The sequence below is a fragment of the Melospiza melodia genome, unplaced genomic scaffold, assembly GCF_035770615.1.
Source record: "Melospiza melodia melodia isolate bMelMel2 unplaced genomic scaffold, bMelMel2.pri scaffold_47, whole genome shotgun sequence".
Taxonomy (NCBI): Eukaryota; Metazoa; Chordata; class Aves; order Passeriformes; family Passerellidae; genus Melospiza; species Melospiza melodia.
In genome coordinates this window covers 688789-702189 of record NW_026948793.1, presented here as the reverse complement: position 1 = coordinate 702189, position 13401 = coordinate 688789, and positions in this window count along the sequence as shown.

The window sequence follows — 13401 nt, the reverse complement described above, 5'->3', positions numbered from 1 at the left end:
GGCCTGGGCACGGGAATAGTGGGGTAAAGCAGACAGGAGCCTTCTCTGGCTGACCGCCACTTTCTGGTTTCTCTGCCCAGAGTGCAAAGACCTGATCAGGTGGTGTTTATCTGTGAACTCCTTGGACAGACCCACACTGGAAGACCTGTTCTGTGATCCTTGGATGTGGGATATTCCTCTGCCATAGAAGAAGGGAGAGAGCCACAGGCACACTTTGATCCAGAGCCCTGGTAAGTTCCTACTCCACATATGCCTTGGCAATGAGAAGCAAAGGAACCCAGAGCTTTTTGTGCTGCCAGTGTCACTGCACCGGGGTCATGGGATGGGAACACACAGCCCTTGTGCTGGAGCTGAGCTTCTCTGCCCAGCACTGGTGGCCGCCATCCCAGCTGGTTTTGCTTGTCCTGGTTCCCTGACAGCTGGGGCCCTGGGCAGAGCCCTGAGAGCCTGGTCTGCCCCCAGGGAAGGAGAAGGAGCCCCTGGAGAAGCTGTACCAGGTGGGGATGCTGCTGCTGCTGCTGCTGCTGTTGGAGAGAGTGAGGATGACACCAAGGATTAGAAGCTCTTCCTCAGCCTGGCCACGGGAGGCTGAAGGTGATGCACTTTGATTCTGGCACCTTCTTCAAAGCCGAACTCCACAGGGAATTTGCAGATGAGTCCCCACCCGAGGAAATTCTGCCAGATTTGGGCATGACCCAGGGTGGCGGGGAACCAAAGGCTCCCCCTTTGCTGGGGCAGATGCAGCTCATTCTTCAGTCGCTGCCCAACTGCTTTTGGCAGGGCTGGGAGGATGGGCTGGGGTGGGTACGAAATGGGAGTGGGCTCCTGGCCCTGCCAACAGCCCCAAGCACCCACCGTGCCCCGGGCTGGGGCTGGGGCGGTGGCAGCCAGCCCGATACAAACAAACCTCCATGGTGGGAGCAGAGGTGGGGCTCCAGAACCTGTGCACAGCTGCTTTGCTGTGCAGGCAAGGAGGGGCTGGGCTGCTCCACTGCCCTTGTTTGCTTCGGGGTCACCGTGATTTTGGGGGGCAGTGCAGGGGGGAAGAGAGAAAATGTGGGTTTCTCACAGCCGTAGTTGGGTTTTTCCCTACCATGTAGGGGTTGGGCCTTCCTCAAGGCCCTGACAGAGATAAGAATTTTTACTGTTTTTCTTGTTTTCCCTTTTTGTCTCTAATCTCTTTTCAATAATGTGTTGTTTGGTATTCCACAGGAAGCATTTGAGGTGGTCCAGTGTGGATGGGGAAGTGCCTGGGAGCAGCTGTGGCGTGGATGGGCCATGCCCTTGGAGAAGGCTGAGGCCATGGTTTGGGAGCAGCTTTTCTTGCAGCCGTGGCTGGCGTGAGGTGGGTCCGTGTGTGCTTGGCATGGTGGGATCAGAGCTTTTGGGAGCTGGCAGCGAGCACAGGAGCATCCTGCTCTGGGCAGCTGCTGAGGGCTGGATGTGCCGTGGCTGGCTGCAGGCTGGGCACATGTCCTGCCCTCCTGCTCTGCGCCAAAGGCAGCAGTGATGGGCAGCTCTGGGCACAGCTCTGGGCACAGCCAGCATGGCCTGGGCACCACAGGCCTTGGCACAAGGGCACAGGAGCCCTCAACTGACGGGCGGTTTCTGCTTTCTCTCCTTGCAGCCGGGCTCCGCGGGTGCTGAGGCTGCTCTGGGCTCTGCCAGGGCTCTGCTGGGCTCAGCCCTGGGCCCAGCTGGGCTGGCTCTGCCCTCACATTGCTCTGACAGCTCTGCATCAGACGAGCCCCTTGCGAGCACAGCGCCTGAGCTTTCTGCTTTGGCAGGTGAGTGAGACTGTGCTGCAGGCCCAGAGATTGCAGCTGGGGACACACATCCAACTGGCAAGGACCCAAACTCTCCACAGTCCCGGCTGAACACCTGGATCTGCATCGGGTGTTTTGTCTGTCCCATTCTTCCTTCTTGACTGGCTGGAATTGTGCAATTGCACTTTGTTCTTCCTCTAGCAGTGCCACGAGTGGGCCAAAGCTGGCGAGTGGGCCATGTTCCTGAGGCAGTGCAGTCTGGAGCTGGTGGATGGAGAATTGCCCTTCTGCAGTGCCAAGCCAGAGCAAAAAGCCGTAAGTGGGACTTTGTGACTCTAAGAAACTCCTGGCAGTTTCAAAGGGAATGTGTAGCTCATTCCCAGGCTGAGAAGGAAGGTCATCTTGTAAAGGATTTGGGCTTTGACAGAGTTTCCATTCCCAGTCCTGCTTGGAGCTGGAAGGGCACAAAGCAATTTCCTCTTGCTTCGACCACAATTTCAAATACCAGTGTTGGGAACAAAGCCCAAAATCTTTTAAGAGGCTGCTGAGGTCAGTAAAATGGATCCATGCCATCAGCACATTTACAATGTAAAGAACTGAGTTCTCTTTTGAAAAAGATCATTTACCTCTTAATGCAAAGAATGTATCTTTGCATTTATGTTTTGGTTTTTTCACTAATATTGTGTTATGTTTTTTCACTAGCACTTGGATTTTATTCTTATCTTTTACAATTTACCTATTTTTTTCCTTTTTCCTTTTTTTTCCCTTTCAATAGAAAACATGTCCTACAGAAGAAATGTCCTTTGCTCCTGGTTCCTGTGTGGAGCAGCTCCCTTCCTGCTGGCTGAGCTGCTCAGGCAGAGCCCAACAGCTCCTGGCCCTGCAGGGCTGAGGCTTTTCCCCATTGCTGGGCACAGACTGATGGAGCAGCACTGCTGAACACGGGCACACAGAGGGACCAGCAGCAGCTGCCTTTGGCCACATGAGGCTCCAAGGCCCAAACTCTGAGCAGCAAGGGCTGGAAGAGACTCGCAGGATCTGATCCCTGACTCTGGGCCAGGGCTGCACAAATGACCCCACAGCAGCAGCAGCAGCAGCAGCAGCAGATGGAGCTGACTTTGAACACAGCCCCTGCCCCTCTTCCCTCCCGTGTGCAGCGGTGTCACAGCAGCCTGAGGCACCTGGGAGCCCCCAGTGCCAGCAGGGACTGGAGATGGCAGCCCTGGGCTCCTGGAGGCTGTGCAAGGAATGGAGCTGGGCACTCCCTGTCCATGGGGAGCTTCCAGATGGAAAAGGCTGCTGTGCCCAGGCAGCTGCAAGGGCACAGAAAGGAGGCTCTGGAGCGCTGGATCTGTGCCAGTGCCACAGTCCTGGGCAGCAGCCAGCGAGCCCTGGGGGAACAGAGGGCACAGCAAGAGGGACAGAAGCAGGCAAGGGCAGAGACTGGGAAGAGCCAGGCCTGGGAGCAGGAACAGCTGCTCCATTGCACTCTTGGAGAAAGCTCTTGGCTGGTTCAAAGCAGTGAAAGGCGTGAAGGGCAGAGAGGAGGCCACAGCAAACAATGCTCCTGTTTGCACAGCCTCCCCTCTCCGTGTCCCAGAAGGAATTGCATGGACTGTGTTCTTCTCTCCAAGCTGACTCGTTCAGCATGAGCAGCTCAGCACCAGGAGCTGAAGGAGCTGAAGCCTCAGGCCACAGGAGCTGGGCAAGAGGGAACTTTTGGAGCAAAGGAATGCTGCTAAAATAGCCCCAGCTGCATGCAGTGGATAGAATCATGGAATCACAGAATCCTTTCTGTTGGAAAAGCCCTCTGAGCTCACCCAGTGCAGCCACTCACCCAGCAGTGCCAAGCCCAGCACTAAACCACGTCCCTGAAGTGCCAAGGCCTGGACACCAGCCCTGAGTGAGGCCTGGACAGCAGGCCCTGAGCCAAAGGTGGCCTCTGGATGAACCTTCCAAGCAAAGGTTATCTTTGTATCTGCTCCCTGATGAGAGATGCATGGTCATTAGCAGTGTGATAGATGTAGCCACTCATTAGTGAAACATGTTGTGGTAGCTAGGGAAGAGGCGCTGCGGAAGATTGTCGCGATGTCACGGAAAGCCAGGACCCTCTGTTTCCTGTAGATAAGACCCTCAGTTACTCATAGATAAGAAACTAACATAGGAATGTGGCCCCACTAACAATAGGAATGTTGCCCCACTGAAGTCAGCAACTTTCTACCCCTTACTCAGTACTTTTCCATTCCCTACTAACCATAGATGAGAAAGACAAACCCCTTTTGATGTAGAGACCCCTAAGACTATAAAACCCCAGGAGAAGAAGTAATAAACACCATTTGACCGTCCACCACATTGGTGTCTGCGTATATCATTGGCCCGAATGGCCCTGGAGAGTGGGCTGTTGAGCTGTACCTCAGAACCATGTCGCCTGCCTTGATCTAGAAGGCAACAACATGTATTGACCTTTGTGTATTTAGAAGCCAGACAAGGCCATGAAATCTGACATCTGGCCTTGTTTGGGGCTGAAGGATCAAAGTCAGCTCCCTTGGTTCCTCCTTGAGCCCTGGCCAGGCTTTGGGAGGGACTCAAGAGGAGGATGAAAGCAGATGTTGCCACACTAGCAGTGCTGTCAGTTTGTTCATTCAGCACTGTCAGAGCTGGGCCCTCTCCCAGCGGGGTTGGAGCCCCACCTGGGGCTGGAAGCACCTGCAGGAATTCCCAGTGCCCAGGAGTGGCTGTGCAGCCCTTGGCTGTGACAGCTTCCCCAGCTGCTGTGTGGGTCTGGGGGATGGTAAAGGCTGAGGGTAAATGCTGCTGGATCTTTCTTAATCACTGCAGGCAATCTTTGGTGGGGATGGTTGGGTGCATTGCTGAGCTGCTCCTTTTGTGATTCTTTGCTGCTCTGAGCTGCAGGAAATGACACTGATTCCTTCAGTTGGAGTCTGTGTCTTTGGTGCTGACTTTGCCCACTGGTAAAACAAAACTGGCACAGTCTGGCCAGATCCCAACAAAATGTCACTTGTTCAGTGTCAGTGTGAGGAATCAGTCCCATCAGAAATTCCCAGGTGGGAAGCCCTTCCCTGGAGTTCCCTGGCTCTGGAGTGGGCTGAGGTCGCAGCCCTGTGTGAGTAGTGGCGGAGTCGGGTAAAAGAAGCTGCACCCCTGGATGGCTTCAAATGCACCCAAAAATTGCAAATGGAAAAGGAAAAGACCTTGTGGGTTTGGGCAGATAAAGATGAATTTGTTAGGAGTACATAGGAAACAGCACCTTCAGAAGGAACAATTATTGTTGGAATACTCCCACATGGAGCAACAGAAAAAGGTTTCAATCCTGAGCTCAGATGCATTTGTATTGGAAAAAGGCTCCCAGTATTACCAGTTAGATTGTGCCTGGGCCAGTCTGACCCTCGCTGCTGGGCCAAAGGCAGCAACTGCGGTGTATCACCCCAGAGATACCTTGGCTTGCTGGTGGTTGCAGCTGGGCACTGAGAAAGTCCAGGCTTGTTAGGAACCCCATTTACCTCAGGAGGAATAGTTTCAGGCGATGGTGAAGAGAAAAAGGAGAGGATTCTGCTGGAGGGTTTAATGTCCAGAGGTTTATTCCATGGTTACAGAGGTTTGAACGTGAGGAACTGCTCCAACAGAATCCAGATCGCATGGTCTCATTCACCTTTTTAAGCTCAGGGACAGGGGGAGGGGAGGTACAGGTGAGCCACCAACCAGGTGAGAGGGGCAGGGTCTCAGGGGAAGATGACACCCAGAAAGGCCAATGACCTCTGGGCACAGGGGCATCCTTTGAACTTGACCAACCACATGACGCCTTGCTGGAATGTTAAGCCTGATTGACAGGACTCACTCAGCATGGGGGCAAGGGGGAAGGGAGAGAGGTATAGGCACACTTGGGGAAATGACCTGGAAGGCCAAAATGGGACATTACAGCACACCACAACACATTTGTACAAGTGAAATATCAATATAATAAATAACAATATATGTATTTATAGAATAAGAAGGCATTAATATATATGTCTTTATATATATATTTATATATATATGTTTGTATCTATCTGTCTATATGTATATCAATATGTGTATCTATATTTAAAATAATAATAATGTCAAATAGTGTTGATAATACTAATTTTGTAGCTTTGGCTGCTCAGGGATGTAACACTAAATACCCTACAGAACAGAATTGGCCAGGACCCTCATGTCAGTGGTCAACTTTTGAGATTGTATACAATGTAAAAGGGAGAAAGGGAGGAAATTGGCTTGGATTGGATTATTGGATTTTTCAACCCCATGAAAGGGTAGCACAATTATTGATATTGCAACTTTAAGAGCAATTGATGAAAAAAGGAGATCCAGCTCCAGTCACCACCTTTGTTCGAGAAAAAGGTTTTGGATCCAGCAGCTCTAATAATGGAGCCAGAATGTGGGTCTGGAGGCCAAATGTCCCTCCCGAGGCAGCTGAAGGAGCATCTCCTAGGAAAGACAACTCTGAGTCCTGAAACCTGGGCAGGAACAATGGGAATGTGTCCCTGCAGCCAAGGATTCTGTGTGAGAACAAGTAGATCTGCCAGGATATTGTTTTACACATCCTGCCAGACCAGATCTCCCTGTTTGCCCCAAGGGCTCCTTTGGAACATGCTCTGATCCACGGGGCTCCATGGGAAGGCTGCTGTGACACTGAGGGACGTGCACAGGAATTCCATCCAGGAGCCTGGGTGCCCCTCAGGGACTGGGACCCGGCCCCTTCCAGCCAGAGGGGAAAGGGGCCCCCAGGCCTTGTTAGCAACAGACAGCATGGTAAAGCTGAACAGCAAAGGGCCTGGGGGCATTATTCTGGAATTAAAAAGGTGCCAGCTCCATGCACAACAGAATTCTTGTTCCTAACTCGAATGAGATTGAAAAAAAAAGAATGAAGAACAGTGTCACTAAAGTACTGCTGATGTCTGTAAGGTGTACCTTGATAGTCAGCCAGAATCTTTGTCTGCCACAAACACCTCTAGTGTTTCACCAAGGAATTGGTCATCAAAATGTCATGATAGGTTATGATGGATTGCTGAGCTTCTTTTGTAATTCTTTGCTAATGATGATGTGCTTTGCTGAGCTTATCCTTTTGTAAATCTCTGCAGCTGTGCATGATATAAATGACACAATTCCTTCAGTTGGTGTCTGTGTCTTTGGTAGTGACCCTGCCCACTGGTGAAACAGGGCCCCCTCTTGCCTAAGTGTTACCTGGGAAGGCAAAAGCCCTCCCTCCAAAATTCCCTCCTTCCTCCCTGTTCCCCCCCTTCACACCCTGAGCATGATGTCCTCTGGTCTGGGGTACCCCAGAGTCAGTTGGGGTTCCCTGTCCTGGCTGTGTCCCCTGCCCAGCTCCCCCGCAGCCTCAGCCCCTCCCCAGCGTGGCTGGATGAGGGGCAGGACAGGCCTTGGCTGTGCTGCAGCTCAGCAAGAACAAAACCATCTCTGTGTGCCCAGCCCTGTGCTCAGCACCCGGCCCAGCAGTGTCTCAGTGCCAGGGGCTGTGCCCTCAGTCCCTGCCAGGGGTTTCCATGGCAACTGCCAGGCCAGGTGACCCAGGTGTCCCCCCAGTGCCGGTTGCCATGGCAAAAGTGCCCAGCCCTGCCCCTTTCTGTCTGGCTGACCTGGCCTTTGGCCCTGGCAGTGCCCGTGGCTGCTGGTTCCTGGTGCCAGAGCGGCCAGCGCGGCACAGGGCAGGTGGCCATGGCAGCAAGGGATCCCCTCTGGCTCTGGGCACTGATACCAGCCCTTAGCAAGGGGCCAGGGCAGCTTCCCATGGCCACCAACCATCACAACGGGGCCGAGCATTGGTTGCCATGGCACCAAACCAAGGACCGGGTCCCCGTGGCCATTGCCATGGCACCTGGTGGCACCAATTCCAGGTACAATTGTCACTGGAATTGTACCTGGAACAGCCCTGGCACCACTTTGTCCCAGGGTTGCCATGGCAGCCAAGGGCAGCACCAGCTCTGCAGGCAAGTGGTCATGGAACCTGGTTTCAGAAATGGCTCCTTGGGCTGGTTTCCAAGGAAACCTGAACTGATAGGGGTTGCCATGGGACCCAAACCCAGCAGTGGGGTCATTGCAGTGTCCATGGCAACAGTCCCTTGCAATGGCACCACTGCATGTTGGGATGATGATCCACCCTCACAGCTGGCCCAGGGCAGGTCTGGAGTGCTCCTGGTGGCAGCTTGGGCTTGGCACACACTTGAGGAGGATGTCTGTTTGCAATGGGGAAACTCAGGAGTTTTAGATTGCTGCAAAAATCAAAGAAGGCAAATCCCTCTTTGGCTGTGTGCAGCCACTTCTCCAAGCAAAGCAGGTTCCAGGTGAGTGAGGAGAGACACAATGGGCTTGGGGAAAGTGGAGCAAGGTTGTCCACACTGGCTCAGAGCTCAAGGCACCGCTTCTCTGAGCAGGCCAGACCTCCTTAGGAGAGTCCCTGCATCAATATCAGTCACTGAATGCTGCAATCACCTCTTGTGTAATAGGAACAGCAATAAAAGACACCCTTTAAAATAGGACTACATATTTCCTTCATGGGCCCACCCCTGGGGTGGGAATGCCAGTTGCATGTCCAATCAGAGCCAGGGTAGGCACCAGCTGCTAGTGTGTGATTGATTGATTAACATCTGGGCTAATCAGAGCTGGGTTAGCACAGTCCCTGCTGTGTGATTGACAGCTCTGCCAGACCAGGGCTGGGGGCGGGGCTCTGTCCCACCACAAACCTGACCCGGCCCTGGCCCCACATGGGCATTCCGAGCATCCCAAGGTGTCTTGGGACATTGTTCTCATGCAGTCTCTGACAGTGACCACGGTGACAGTATGGAACCTCATGGAACCAAGGGTCATTTGTGACAATGCATGTCCAAGGACACCACAGTGACACTACGGAACCTCGTGGAAATAAGGGGCCATGGTGACACTGTGGTGCCTCATGGAATCAAGGAGACCATTGTGAAACTTGGGGGCCCCAAGGAACCAAGGGTCCATGGTGACCTTGTGCAGCCCATAGTGTCACAGAGGAGCCCCTGTGACACGGCGAGGGCGCATGGAGCCGAGGGGCCATGGTGACACATCAGAGGTTTGTGGAACCAGGAAGCCATGTCGAGGGCTGCTTCTCATCAGCCCCTGAAGCACTGGGGCTCTTGGCTTTCCTTCCTATGGGAGAGAACTGTCCTTCTCCTCCAGGGGAGCATGGCCAAAATTTGAATTCCTCCTCCAAATTTCCATATATGCACAGATTGTTCTCAGATGAAATCTGCCAGAAGAGACAGGTCCGCCTGCCTTGGCCACCCAGGGGCCACCTCTCATCTGCCTTTGAAACCCTGGGACCATGTGCTTTTCTTGCTTAGGGGAAAATAACATCTATCTCGACCAGGTGCTCATGGCCAAAATTGAGAATCTGCCTCCAGAATTCCCAATATCCAAGGATAGCTCCCAGACAAAAGCTGCCAGGACTGACAAGTCTGGCTGGCCTTGGCTTCCTGAGGGCTGGCACTCTTCTGCCTCTGAAACACTGGGGCTCTGTACTTTCCTTCCTAATGAAAAGAACTCTTCTTTCTGTCCAGGCACCCACGACCAAAATTGATGTTCCACCTCCAAAATGCCCTATGTCCAAGGAGAGTCCCTAGATGAAAGGTGCCAGGACAGACAGGTGTGGTGGCCTTGTTGGCCTAAGGGTGGCCACCTCTCATCTTCTTCAAAAACACTTACACTTGGCATTTTTCTTTCCTATTGGCAAGAACCATCCATCCTGACCCGGTGCCCACGGCCAAACCTGGAATTCTACCTCCAAATCTCTGTACATCCAAGGATTGCTCCCAAATGAAAGCCAGACAGGTCTAGCTGCCCTTGCCACTTGGGAGCTGTCCCTCACCTGCCTCAAAACACTGGGGCTTGATGCTTTCCTTCCTATGGAAAAGAACCATCCTTCTTCTCAAGGAGTCCAAGGTCAAAAGTGAGATTTCTCCTCTGATATCCAAGGACCCTCCATGACAAAAGTTGCCATGACAATCAGGCCTGGCTGGCTTGGGAGCCAGGACAGGAGCCACCTGTCTCCTCTTTTGCCTTTGAAACACTTGGGCTCCATGCTTTCCTTCCTATGAAAAAGAACTGTCATTCTTATCTACAAAGAAATGGCCAAAATTGGGATTCCACCTCGCAAATTCCCTATATCCAAGGGTTGCTTTCATACAAAAGCAACTAGAACAGAGAGGTCTGGCTGACTCAGGCCTCTGATGGCCACCTTTCATTTGCCCCTCAAATATCAGTGTTCCCTGCTTTCCTTCCTATGTAAAAGAACCGTCCTTCTCCTCCAGGTGTCCATGTCTGAAATTGGGATTCCACCTCCAAAATTTCCTATACCAAGGGTCGCTTCTAGGTAAATCGTTCAGTACCGTCAAGTCTGGCTGGCCTTGGCCTCTGGTGGCTGCCCCTGCAACACTGGGGTTGGGTTCCTTCCTTCCCATGGAGATCACTGGGACACTGTTGGGACCTCATGGAACCAAGGGGATCCTTGTGGTACCACTGGAGCCCATGGAGCCAAGGGGATCATTGTGGCACCACTGGAGCCCATGGATCCAAGGGGATCATTGTGGCACCACTGGAGCCCATGGAACCAAGGGGCCATTGTAACACAGCGGGGCTTCATGGAACCCAGAGACCATTATGACTCTGTGGGGCCTGATGGAACCATGGAGACCATTGTGACCCTTCAGGGCCTCATGTCATCAAGGGGGCATTATGACATCTCAGGTCCTCATGGAAGCAAGGGACCATTGGGACACTGTGGGGCCCCATGGAACCAAGGGAACAGGGAGCAGATCTGGCTGCAAGCACTGAGCCCAGCCGGGGTCACGGAACCATCTGCAGGCCCCAGGTGATATATGAACTCTTTCAGTGCTTCCATCCTCCCTCAAGTGAGAGAAAAGGACAAAGTGCAGGCACATAGAGGAGCAACATGAAGACACCAAGGTCAGTGAAAAGGAAGTTGAGTCCCAGATGGGAGGGATGAGGAGATGTCCTGATCTTGGGGCTGAAATCCTCTTGTAAAGCTATGGAGAACGATGTAACTAATACATCAGACTCTTTTTTTCCCTGTATTGCATTGAAAAGTATGGGGACATGACTTGTTCAGCAAAGGCCTCCATGCTAAAGTAGCAAATGTCAAAGTAGCTGTGATCCCATGAGAAGTTTGAACATGGAAAAAGGGAAGTGTGATGAGATCCTGTGCCTTCACAGGGAGAAGAAAAAGATGTCCTCAGAGATGAAGATGATTTCAGAAATAGATGAGGAGAATCTTTGCTCTTACACAGCTCATCTTTTAACTAAAACCCCATAAGTTGACATGGCCCATAAACACAACTGTAAAAGAGCTTTGAACAACTGGGAGGGATGTCACAATTGCAGATTTTTCTGGGCAGTTGCTATTCATGGAAATTGAGAGTGACAAGAGAAGTGTCTCTTCTGGAAAAGTCTCCATAGCATGAGAGACAGACTCCTCTCCCTAAGAGAACTCAAGAAAGACTATTCTAGTTGGGGTAAACTGACTGAAAATTCTAGGTTTGTCTCTTTATATTGTCAGTAAGAAAGAAAAGGTTGTAGGAAGAGGAGAAGTTTTCTGAAAGTTGTGTTCTTATTACTCTTTCTTTTAGTTGCTATTAATGAACTTTTCCTTATACCCTCTTAAAGTTTTGAGCCTGCTTTACCATTCTCCTAATCTTATCACACAGGAGTAAATGAGTAAGTATATTCTAGTGAGTGCACCGGTAATCAGCCAACACCTAAGCCACCACAATAATTGCTGCATTCTCCAAGAAATCACAAATTGGTGAACCAAAATCACTACAGAAATATTTCTGATGAACTGCACTAGAGCAGAGGGAAATCAAGGCAGAGCCATGGTTTATCAGGACTTGTTTGATCCTAATGAGCCCCGTGGTGAATTTGGAGCTGAGCCCTGGAACCTCAGGGTCTGAGAGGAGATTGCAGAAACATTTCTAGGAGTCAAAGTCAGAAGAAAACCCCAAAGTGTCTCAAATCATGGATGCATCCCACTAAGGTCCATCCGCTAGACAGGCTCCTCATGGACTCCTTGGAGGAGAGATCTGGAGGCCAGGATGGCACAATAACTTCTCAGAGATTCAGTGTGGAAAGGAAAATGCAGAGTACCTTAAAAATCTTGAGTATCTCAAAGTATTAATGAGCCCCACTACATGTCAGTGCAAAGCTCTCAAGGGAATAATAAAAGCAGATAATTAGGGCCATGATTGCAGAAACCTCTCACAGAGTCTGTATCAAAAGGGAAACACCAAGTACCTTAAAATAACTTAAGTACCTTAAAGCATAAATGAGCCCACTGAATGTTGTTACTGACAAAGGCTCTCCAGGGACTCATTACAGCAAATAATTGGAGGCCATGATTGCACAAATCTCTCAGAGACTCAAAGGCAAAAGCCAAACCCAAAGTCCTTTGAAAAACCTGCAGTCCCTACAGGGAGAATTAAGGAGCCCCCAAGGGCATTACTGAGCGAGGCTCCCCAGGGACTCCTTCCAGCAGATCCTTGAAGCCCCTGAGATGTGGGCTAGGGGGGGATGCTGAGGGCAGGACAAGAGGCTGACAGTGCCCAGCCTGGCTGAGGCTGTGCCAGGAGGCCCCAGGGCCGCAGGACAAGGTGTCTCCTCCCAGCCCTTGGTGGCACAGACCCTGCTGTGCCCCAGGGCACCAAGACTTGGCTTCTCTTTGTCCCCACCTCTCAGCACTGCCTCCAGTTCTCTGCTCCGCCTGGGGCCTGGGGACACTTTTTCAGTCATGTCCCTCAGTGGGACCCATTAAAAGTCCAAGAAACCTTGCAGTTGGATTCTGACTTGGAGTTCTGGAGAGGTTTCTTCAGCTCCCTCTCAGGGAATGATGTTCAGGGCCTGAGCACAAAGCCCCAGAGGCTAATTAAAGTCCTGGTGCTGTGTCTGTGCTGCTGAGCTGGGCTGGGCTCCTGGCCCAGAGGCAGCTCCTGGTAACCAAGAAGAGCTTCAAAAGCACATTTCTCTTGATGAGCAGCTCTTCTGCCAGCCCAGCAGGGCTGGGGCACTGCCTGCAGCCACCCTGGGCACAGCACAGAAGCACAGAGAGCTTCAATCAGTCAGGGCTGGGAAGGTGCTGAGAAGTGCCTGGGGAAGAATCACTGCCAGCCCTTGGCACAGGAACCTCTGGCTGCAGGACAATGCAGCTGCAGCTCCTGGAGCCACATCCTGAAGCTGGAACATCCCACTGCCTACAGACTCTGTGAGTACAACTCTGAGTATTTTTGGTGCAGGAGAGGTGAAATCGTCATGAAACTCTGATATGCTGAGGGGTTCTAATCAGTCATGGAATAATTCCAAGTCAAGGATTTTAACAAAAATGAGAAAATTTCCTAAGACTTTGAAATCAGTTTCCTGCTTTTGGAGAATGGCAGGGAGGGGGGATAAATATTAAAGGTAGGTTATGAATTATTAATTATGAATTTTGACAAGTGTCTGAGACATCTGAACTGTTACTTTTGGTGATTATAGGGTCACAGGAGATCCCTAATGTGCTTTCAGTCACTCTGCCCATGGACAGCAC